The following is a 10,232-nucleotide window of genomic DNA, read 5'->3' as shown; positions in this document are numbered from 1 at the left end:
TCTTTCCCTTCCCTCCTCTCGGAATTAAATGAAGGGATGGGGCACGCCAAGAAACTGGAAGAGGAAATAAGCCTTGTTTATAAGGTTTTGATTTAGGGGTAGAATAGAATTTCACATAAAAGCTAATACTTTTTGACAGAAAGTCTAATACATGCTCATTTGCTGGGATCGAGTACAGCAGTCTCATTTCAATGTTGGAGCGAGAGGTAAAGCTCCCCTCACTCTATATCCCTTCAAACAATGGAGGAACAGCTAAATCCCTCTCTCATGAGCTAGGAGAATGAAAATTAGCAAGTTTTGGACTGTTATGCAAGTGGTGTGGAAGATGAGAGGTGTTACTGACCGAAGCAGAAGGGAATGAGAATTGCAGATACTGTGTTCACAGGTTTTCAGCTTGAGCATTGGCGATCATTTGGGAGGAAGAAACTGGTAATATGCGATGCACATGTCAACAAACTTCCATTTATTAAGGTAGGGCAAAGATGGTTCTGATTATATTCACCATACAGCATGGGATGTGTGGCATCCCAATATTTAATTCCTTTGAATTTCTTCTCATTTTAACAAGGTTTTCTTGGGACAAACACTGTGTTAGTCTTCAGCTAAAATGAATTGGGACTAACCACTACATCTAAATACCAGTTGTTTAGCAGTCTTTACTCATTTTAGCATTAAAGTGGGTAGTTATGAGAAGTGGATTGGTGGGCTCAGTGATGAGTCTATAAATACCTGAGTTAAATGTAAAACACTTGCCTTTTCACTTGCTGTAGGTGGATGGTCAGAACTCTTCTTCCTGTTAATAGAGCAAATAAAGAAAGATTAGCTGTTTGATGTCTCTGCTTATACTTTTACTTTCAAGAATAACTTATTTTAGCACAGATTTGTCCACTGTACATAGAAACTCATCTTGACTTCCAGTGTATAACAGTCATTATCTTGCAGAAAGATTAACAACAAGACTTGGCAATCAGCAAACACTGAGTTTGGGAACCCACTGAATTTCAGAATAGAGTGTTTGGCAATTGGATTTTTCATACTCTTAAAATTCAGATCAGAGCATCTCAGTTAAGGATAGAAACTTAACCATTTTTAGTGATTACAATTAACCAGCTCAGTGATGGAAGAAGGGGGGAAATTTTTGCTAAAAAGAATATTCTTTTTCAGAGGCACAAAATAATAGCAACATTTTCTATTCTATACTAAGGGCATGTTCTTTGCCACTTGTCCACTACGATACCTGTAATAAATACTCTGAAAGCAGCTATGCAGCCAAGTCATTACACCAAACTAGCTTTTACTAGCTTATCATATGAAGTCTCATACATGTGCTGCATATGCAGTTTGTAACAACTGAAAATAATTTCCAAGAAGCTTTTTAAAGTAATTTTTAAAGATAAATTAATAAATTACTTGTTTCTTTTTTTTTACCCACATGTGATGATGCAAGCTATAAAAACTGAACTTAGCAAGCCAGAAAAAAATGCCAACCTCCATTCTAGCACAGAATTTTAGCTCCATATGTGGATATATAACTCAGACTGTCTCATAAAATAGATTGGCAATTGTCAATTTCTCAAAACACATAGTCTGGTATATTTCCTAGGGAAACACTGAGGAATATTATTTCATCCTGGTTCACAACTAATTTTCAGACAGAAAACGCAGATGCAGATTTGGGTACCAATTTTTGACCTAGCTAATTAGCTACTAGGCATAAAGGCAGACCAATTTGTATGTCTGCATCTGAATCGGGGAGCTGAATTATAATCCTGAAAGTTTACTTCTACGTGTTTCACAATAGTGTTTGGCTCATTTATTACAGCCAGTCTGAAGTTTGTCTACAGATTATTAGAAAACATACTGAGAAAAATCCACACTCCCAAGAGAAAGGAGCAACCTGGAGAATACTTTAGAGCAAATAATTAAAAGTAAGATTCAGAAAATCTCACACAACCATGTCTTAGGAGCTCACAGAAAACCCTTCCTCCCACCCAAAAAATAAATCACATTTTGTACATCATCAGAAGTAGAAATGAACTTAACCCTTCCATTACTAAAAGTGATATGCAAGAGAATGAACAAACAAATGAACATCAAGTAATTATACTTACCCGGAAGAGCTTTCTTCTGGGGGCAGAGGGGGAAAGAAAAAGAAATATCTTTTTAATGTAAAATCACTTTCCCAGCTGACAAACATCATTTGATATATCTGCTGTGGACTGCTGATTCTTGCCCTTCCTTTTCCCTTAATTTCTGGCAGCACAAATTAAATTTAGCTTCTCACTTGTGGGTGAGCAAATGACAGACTCTTGCATTAGCCCATCACGACACTGTTCCAAAGCTGGACAACTCCCCTCTAAAGTTACTGATTTATTTCTGAAAGCTTTCAGCTGCTTGTTTCCCTGAATCTGATTGCAAAAAAAAAAAAAATCAGCCTGCCACCCTAAAGCAGGAATTTAATATTATCTTTCAGACACAGGTTAATTTTCATGCATCAATGTCTGCCTGCTGTATTATACTCTATGGCCTCTAATGTCAATAGCAAAAGAAGACTGCCCTCCAATGCCTGCAACTAGCTATATAATAAAATTCAATAAAAGCAAAAATTTTCTTGACACGCATTTTTATTACTGCCCAGCAGATGGAGCCAGCAAGTCCATCTTTATCCAAATGCAAGGGTGAATCTGCAGATTTGTCTGCAGGCCAAACTCCCCAGAGGTGCTCTCATACCCACAATGGCACTCTCTCCTTCCATGACATACTTGGTGTATAACTTCTTTCTTCAGTGAGAGACTTTGTACCTAAGTAGTCACCCAGGTTAGATTCTGCCTCTGTTGAAGTCAGAGTTAATTTTCTTCAGTGACTGACTAAGCTCAGTTCCTGAGCATTGGGGAAAGCCATCAGTAAAGATTTAACACTTTCTAATATTCCTGAACATTCTCATCTTTGCATAAGAAAGAAGCTTCAACTGCCTGAATTCCTGTTCAGTAGTCATATGAAACTAAGCTTGGCAATTCCATCTCTTTTTCTATTGCAAAAACCAAACTGGGAATGATAAAAATAAGTAGGCAGAACAATTAAATATAGATGAGCTCCTCCACTTTCAATAGCAATGCTCTTCTTAACTTTAATGGTGCAAAATCACACCCTACAAGAATAGACTTTTCTTGACTACCGGCTATTTTTTTCCTGATTACAGTCAGTAGAAATATTTAAACATAGCAAACCTTCTGATGTTCATAACACAAGAAAGATTTCATTTTACTTACTTGAAAAGTAGCCCTTTCTTTGTGCATGAAATACCCCAAGTCCACATAATGCCATTATCAGAGCCACAATTACTACAGCAGCTATGATTCCGCTTACATTAAGGTCGTCTATAATTAAGAACAACGAATCCAGTGTTAAAAAATAATCTTGCCAAAGTAGCTATTTTACACGGTAAGAATTCCTGGCAGCAGAGGCCCTGATAACTATAGAAAACAATATGTAGATGACTGGGACATATAAGTTATCAGCAACCCAAAATGTTGACAGAAGAAGTATTTGCTGCATCGCAACTACACACACATAGCAAAAGCCACAGTTACCAGGAGTCTTTTTGATACATCTTGTATTAACAGGAGCCAAAGAGTAAAATCTGGATAGAGACAAGGAGGTATTTTTTCTTCAAAAGAAAGTCTAACCCAATTTACACACACACACACACACACACACACACACACACACACACACACACACACACACACCAGAAGGAGAGTATATCCTGAAGCCTGTAAATGGAAACAGCTGCTCCAAGTAGATTTTTTTAAAAACTAGTTTGATTAAAATAGTATTAACATACCAGCTGATCAAAGTGTTGGGACAGAATTACATTTGTGCCACTAGGAACCTTACATGTGGGCGAACAGTATTTACTGCCCCAGGGCTTCTGACATGCGTAGAAGAGAGGTTTTTTAATAATGAAAACATCAAGGCCAAAACTTTCCATCCCCCATGCCTAAAGTTATACTCCCAGAACCACATTTGGCCACTTAAGTAGAAGAAGCCATATTTTTCAGGTGATGAGCAATCCTTAGTCCCACTAATTAAGGAGAGCTAAAGAGACATAGCACCTCTTTAAAAAAAAAAAAAAAAAAAAAATCAAGTGACTTCTAGTGAAGTACTTTTTATTTCAAGGCCTGACTTCAGGCATGCACATTTGAAAATTTTAGCTCGAAAGCTTATCATTGCTCATCTCAAGACACACCAAAGTTTAACTTGGATTAATGTTTGCCTAGTAGAGGAAGTCTTTCTTTATAAAATATAGTATTTGCTCAAATGTACTAGAAGTGGCTTAAAGACCCGAATAAAAAACAACTTTCCATTCAGTTCAGTGGGCTTTCAGCCAGGCCCTGAGTGTAAGAGATGTAAAGAACTATTTAAAAGGTTCCTGGCAAAATGCATCAACTTTCCATTGTTGATTATAATCCTTTTGGAAACCTAAAATATTTCCTTACTAACTTCTCTCTATCACGTGGACAGCACTTATTAGTATTTTGCAGAGGTAGTCATAAATGCTGGCCTCCTGGCACAGATTTTTTTTTCTTAAGGGAAAAGACATAGTTGTACTTGTTTACAGAACAAAGTCTACATCCAACAAGTTACATGGATATTGTAGACTTGATAAGAACCAGAAAGCACAACATTTTTTTTGGTCTATCAAATTTGACAGTGTTCCCGTAAACAGATATAAATGTTACTTTTATTTATTTACTGTAGTTCTGTGTTACTGTTTTCTGATAAGAAATACTTTTTTTTAAACTTGCTACATTAAAGGTCTTTTTATAAAAGCATCTCAAAAGGAAAATATCTGTAAACCAAGACTTGCAGATAATGCTTTATCGTGTCTGCAAAAATACTCTTAAATGTTAATATATCCACAGAAGGCACTGTTGTTCTGTGACGTTAATGCATAATAATCTTCTGGATGTTGGCCACTTGATCATTCTAAAGCACTCCCCACTAGCCAGCCTTTGGTAAAATTCGTAAATACAATCTTCTGTACTGGTGCTTTTAAAGTGGAAAAATATAAACATACAAAATGCCTCTCTAAATGGCACTCATAACAAACATCACATAACTGCCTTTCATTCTAGTACTAGGTGGACTTAATAATAAAAATATGTAATTTCAACCCTATCTTAGCTTTTTCTCACATGTAATGTACAACAGAATATTTCCTGTCAGAAGGTTTGTTGGCCTTGGTTTGCTTTTGACACTTACCCACTTGCATTCGCTTCACAGAGCACTTCTGGGGAAGTCCGACTCCATTAAAAGCTTCACAATAATATTCTCCAGTGTCCGTCTTTGAAACGGTGTTAAACAACTTTTAAAATAGAAAAAGCAAAAGCAGAAGAGGCATAGTTAACAAAAGGGATAAGGAAAATGCAGTTTCCTGCAGGATGAAATTCTGACCCATCTATGTTTATTTTTATCCCAAATTAGACAAAAATCAGGGCAGCAGCTTTTAACTTTTGACTCAGGGGTTTGAATCAGTGTCTTCCTCATCTTAGATCAGCTCCTAAACAGATACCCCACTATCTGCCTCTGCTAAGTTAAGAGTTAATTTCCTTCAATATTCCAGTCAGTGGTTAGCCAAGGTCAGTTTATGAGCCCCCAGCCACAAAATGTTTTAGTCTTCATTCAGCATTTCCCAACGATAAACATTCCATGAAAAAAATCCTGAAACTTTTCAGTTTCAGCATTCCCCAAATAGAAAGGTTTAATTCCATTTTATGGATTTTACCCCAAAATGAAGTGTTTCATATTTTTGGCAAATCAGTATTTTCTGGTGAAAAAATGTCAGCTTTACAGAAGCTACACTTTCCACCAGAAATTTATCGTAAAGGAAAAATCCCCAACCAGCTCTAGTTATCAAATACTATCAGTAGGTTGGTTAGAGCTAGAGAATAAAGGAAAGGGACCCAGCACTGACATCATCTAGACCAGTGGTTCTCAATGTTTTTTGTACCAGAACCCATTTGTAAACATAGATGGCCAGTCCCGACCTAGTGCCCCTCACTCCTGACCTGCTGCCCCCAGGCCCCAGCCCTCCAGTGTATGGGGCAGAGGGGTGTGTGGGGATTGGAGGCCCCAAGCAGCCCCTCGCAGGCTGGACCTCTGTCGGCCTGCAAGGGAAAAGCCATAGTTTCCCACTTTTTTCTCCTTTAAAAGAGAATCAATTTTTGAAGTTTGACACATTTTTTTAATTTGTTTGTGACCCTTTAATATATTCTTGCAACCCACAGGTTGAGAAACTCTGATCTAGACCAGACAGGGTTGGCAATCCATGGTGCCTGGGCCAAATCTGGCCCATGGAGTCATTGGATTTGGCTTGTGAACATTGTGCTTTGGCAGCAGTTGCTCTCCCCATTAAGCTGCAGGGAGAAGCAACAGCAGCAGGGTCCTAGTATCCATCTTCATGTCTACCCACCTCTGATCGAGGCTGATTCATTCTGGCCTGTCACTTGAAAAGATTACTGACCTTTGATTACACAATCAGTTCTCAAAATTATTGGTTATTTTATTCTTTTTATAAAATGAAGTATGCTGGTACTGATGTCAGTTTCATATGATAAATGTCAAGAAAGGGAGAGGTAGCTTTGATAGATAATCTTAACCTGAAATTAATGACCTTGGTGATTTAAAAACTGTTTCTGTCTGAGAGCCACAACACTGACATGTTCTCAAGTTGTCCACTAGCATATGTAGCAAGTCTCAAAGCTTTTGTGCATTTGTGTGGGGTTATTTGCAGCTTCTCTTTCTCTATAAAACAAACCCATATCATTGTATTTGTAATAAATCTTGTTAGGTTTTCCCCTACTCATTCTATACCTAAAGATGGTAAGGGAGAGCTATGCAAAGTCAAGATTTATAAAATACACTAATACTTCTAGATACCCAGCTCAATGCACCTTAAAGAACCCTCATTATCAGACAGGCTTCTGGTCATCTACCCTCTAGAACAGAGGCGTCAAACATGGCCTATGGACTGGATCTGGCACATGGAGTCCTGCCACCTGGTTCCTGGTGCTACCCCTGGGTCCAAGAAGACCCCAACAGGGCATGGTATGTGCTGGACTAGCCCCAGGGGTAGGGCCTGGGACACACCCCACACAGTGCCTGCCCCAGATGCTCTAAGGCTGCATCACATGGGTGGGTGCATGCAGCACAGATCCCACAGCAACCAGAATAGGTGATACATATGGCAGAGTCTGGCTGGGGGCTCTAATGTGGATCTTGGACAGGCCACAGAAGGCACCATCCTACAAGCAGTACCTGCTCGGGCTAGACTGTATGACATGGTGCCAGCTCTGGGATGCACACTGTACATGGTGCCTGCCCCAGCAACTCCAGGACTGTGCGACACATGTAAGCTCCAACTCCATGGGTGCTTTGGGGCTCTAGCACCCATCCAAAAACTTAGTGGGTGCTCAGCACCCACAACCCATGGCTGTGTTGGTGCTTGCAGATGTTAAAAACAAACCAACAAAACCAACCAACCAACCAACCAACCAAACCATGCTTTGCCAGAAGCAGCAGCACCTTACTTCAATCTGGCTCTGTAGCATCTGTAAAGAATGGGTGCTTCAGCAGGGCTTTTTGGCACTTTTAGCTAAAGTAGATTTATCAGCTATTAGATAAAAGTGCCAAAAAAGCCCCACTAAAGCGCCCAATCATTACAGATGCTGTGGGCTGAAGTAATGCACTCTCTCTTCTGGGTATGTATCGGGCTTGGTGCGAGAATGCACCAAGTTTAAAAGTAAAGCACCATTTTTGGCAGGGGGGAGGGGTATTGCTGGGAGGGGGGGTGTTGTTTTTTTACATCTGCAAGCACACACTGGCAAAAAACAAAGTCAGCACCTATGACCATATGTGATGCCTGATCCAGCCAGTCCAGGACCCAGGCTGCGTGCAACTCTGACAAGCACTGCATGCATCATAGGTCCAGGGCAAACTGAAGTGGGCACCATGGTGGCCACCTCATATGATGCATTCTGGCCAGGGAAGGCACTGCATGCAGCATGGCACCTGGTCCAGCTGCTCCAAGTTCTACACTACATAGAACAGGGGCGGGCAATTATTTTGGGCAGAGGGCCGTTTACCCATTTTGGCAGGGCGATTATTTTGTCAAGGGCCTCATGAGTAGCCCCGCCCCTTGACAGGTGCCCTTCCCACTGGTCACCATCTTGGGACCAATGTCCCAATGTCTTGGGACCAATGTCCCAGGGCCAGCACCAGTGGTGCCCAAAGCGGGGCACAGGCCGGCAGGGGTCTGTGAAGCCAGGCTGGGCTGCACCAGCAGGGAGAGGGGGGAGCTGACTCAGCTCCATAGAGCCGGCTGGGACCCTGGACTCCTGCTACCCTGCTCTGGGCCCTGCCGGCACTAGCCCTGGGACACCGGTGTGGGCCCCATGCTCCCACTGGCTCCCCGCCCACTCACTCCCAGTGCCCCCTAGCCCCACTGTACAGGCAGGGGGACAGCACACAGCCCCTACCTCCTGCTTGCTGGCAGGGAAGAAGCTGGTGCTGAGCACGGGAAAAAGCGGCCCCTCGCTTGCCCCGTGACCCTGCTGCAGGCGCTCACAGCCCGTGCAGGGCTGTCTGGAGCAAGCACAGGCAGCCCCACGTGGACTGCAAGCAGCTACAGCGTGGGACGCTGACCATGGGGCAAGCGAGGGGCCGCTTTTCTCCGCACTCAGCACCAGCTTGTCACTGCGGACAGCCTGGGCTCCAAGCTGGCTCCGGGCTCGCCCATTGGTGGCAGCAGCTGCAGCCCCCCAACTTGCCATGCCAGGCAACGCTGGCTGCTGCTAGGCGCCCAGAGCTCATGTGCTGAGCAGCCCACAAGCGGCAGTGGCAAACACTGCCCAGCTCGGCAACTGGAGGGGGCCGCAGCTGCTGCTGCCATGTACAGCCCTGACAGGTGAGCTCGGAGCTGGCGCAGGGCCCAGGCTGGCAGTGGGGGCGGGTTACAAGCTGGCACTGAGCATGGGGGGAAAAGCAGCCCCATGGCCGGCGCTCCCTGCTGCAGCCGCTCGCAGCCTGCCTGGAACTGCCTGTGCCTGCTCCGGACAGCCCTGTGCGGGCTGCAAATGGCTGCAGCAAGGAGGGCCTGCCATGGGGCAGGGGAGGGGCTGCTTTTTCCCCAGGCTTGGCTTCTCTCTGGGCTCCTTCCCCTCCCCCCCCACCCCCAATGGTCCCACTGGGCTTCCCCTGGGCCCTACTGCCCCTGGTTCCTGTCAAATGACAAGAACCAAAGACAAATTAATATTTAATTTTTCTAAATTTTTTTTAGGGGCCCCGCAGGAGAATGGCCTGCATCTGGCCCGTGGGCTGTATTTTTGTCTACCCCTGCTCAAATTGGTATAAACACTTCAGGAAACAGACCTGTCTTTAAAGATCTGCAATGGTCAAAACAATGAGTCAATGTCCCAGTTTGATTATCTTGCCTGGGAACAGAGGGGATCCCCTTTAGTAAACCATATCAGGGTGGGGGGGGAGGGGGGGAACCCAATGCCCTTTCATAGTGATGGGATGGTTTAGTCCAAGTTCACTTAAACATCAGTTCTGTGCTTAACAGCCATCAGAAAGGCAAACAAAATGTTAGGGATGATTAAGAAGGTGGTTGAAATGAAACAAAGCATTGTGATGTTCCTTTTATAAATCCATGGGGCGTCCACATTTAACAGGGGGCCTGCTCGGGGCTGATTTCACTGTGGTCCGCCCTTCCTGTTTCTGGGCTAACTGCCCACCTTCTCGCCCACCACACCTTGTTGGTAACTAATTAATAGATGTTAATCAAGCGGGAGACTGCCCATTACTCTGCCCCAGTGCCAGGGGGCACTCGCAGTCACCGGCCCCATGCTGGACCCCATAATCCTAGTGTTGAACCCCTCCATGATCCCTCCATTCTGGAGGCCTAATCTGCCTTCATTCTGGGCAGCATCGGTACCTGAACTGCTTCCCCTTCCAGGTGTAGTCCCCCCAGGACTTTTGGCTCACTAGCCCTGGCCCACCTGCAAGCCAGCTGGAACCCATGCCCTCAGCTCTTGGGCGTTCCTCATGGTGGGCCTTTGGCCCTCTGACCCTTCTGGGCCTGGCCCCAGCATTGACCAGTCTGGGGAAGTCCAGACAGGCATGTCTGTCTGTCTGTCTTGGGGTCCACCCTCCAGACCCTACAAAAAGGG

At 43.7% G+C, this 10,232-nt stretch overlaps 1 long non-coding RNA gene across 1 annotated transcript; it reads right to left on the bottom strand.

Annotated features, from left to right (window-relative positions):
- Positions 1–752: 752 nt before the first annotated feature.
- Positions 753–5,406, bottom strand: LOC102385229. The gene is made up of 4 exons (XR_001358901.2): positions 5,266–5,406; positions 3,270–3,377; positions 2,112–2,127; positions 753–793 (listed from the first exon to the last, which is right to left on the bottom strand). It is a non-coding gene; the product is annotated as an uncharacterized LOC102385229 (long non-coding RNA).
- Positions 5,407–10,232: the final 4,826 nt, after the last annotated feature.

This window comes from Alligator sinensis, unplaced genomic scaffold (genome assembly GCF_000455745.1).
Source record: "Alligator sinensis unplaced genomic scaffold, ASM45574v1 scaffold1151_1, whole genome shotgun sequence".
Classification (NCBI taxonomy): Eukaryota; Metazoa; Chordata; order Crocodylia; family Alligatoridae; genus Alligator; species Alligator sinensis.
The sequence above is the reverse complement of the archived record's forward strand: the minus strand, read 5'-3'. Positions and strand labels throughout refer to the sequence as shown.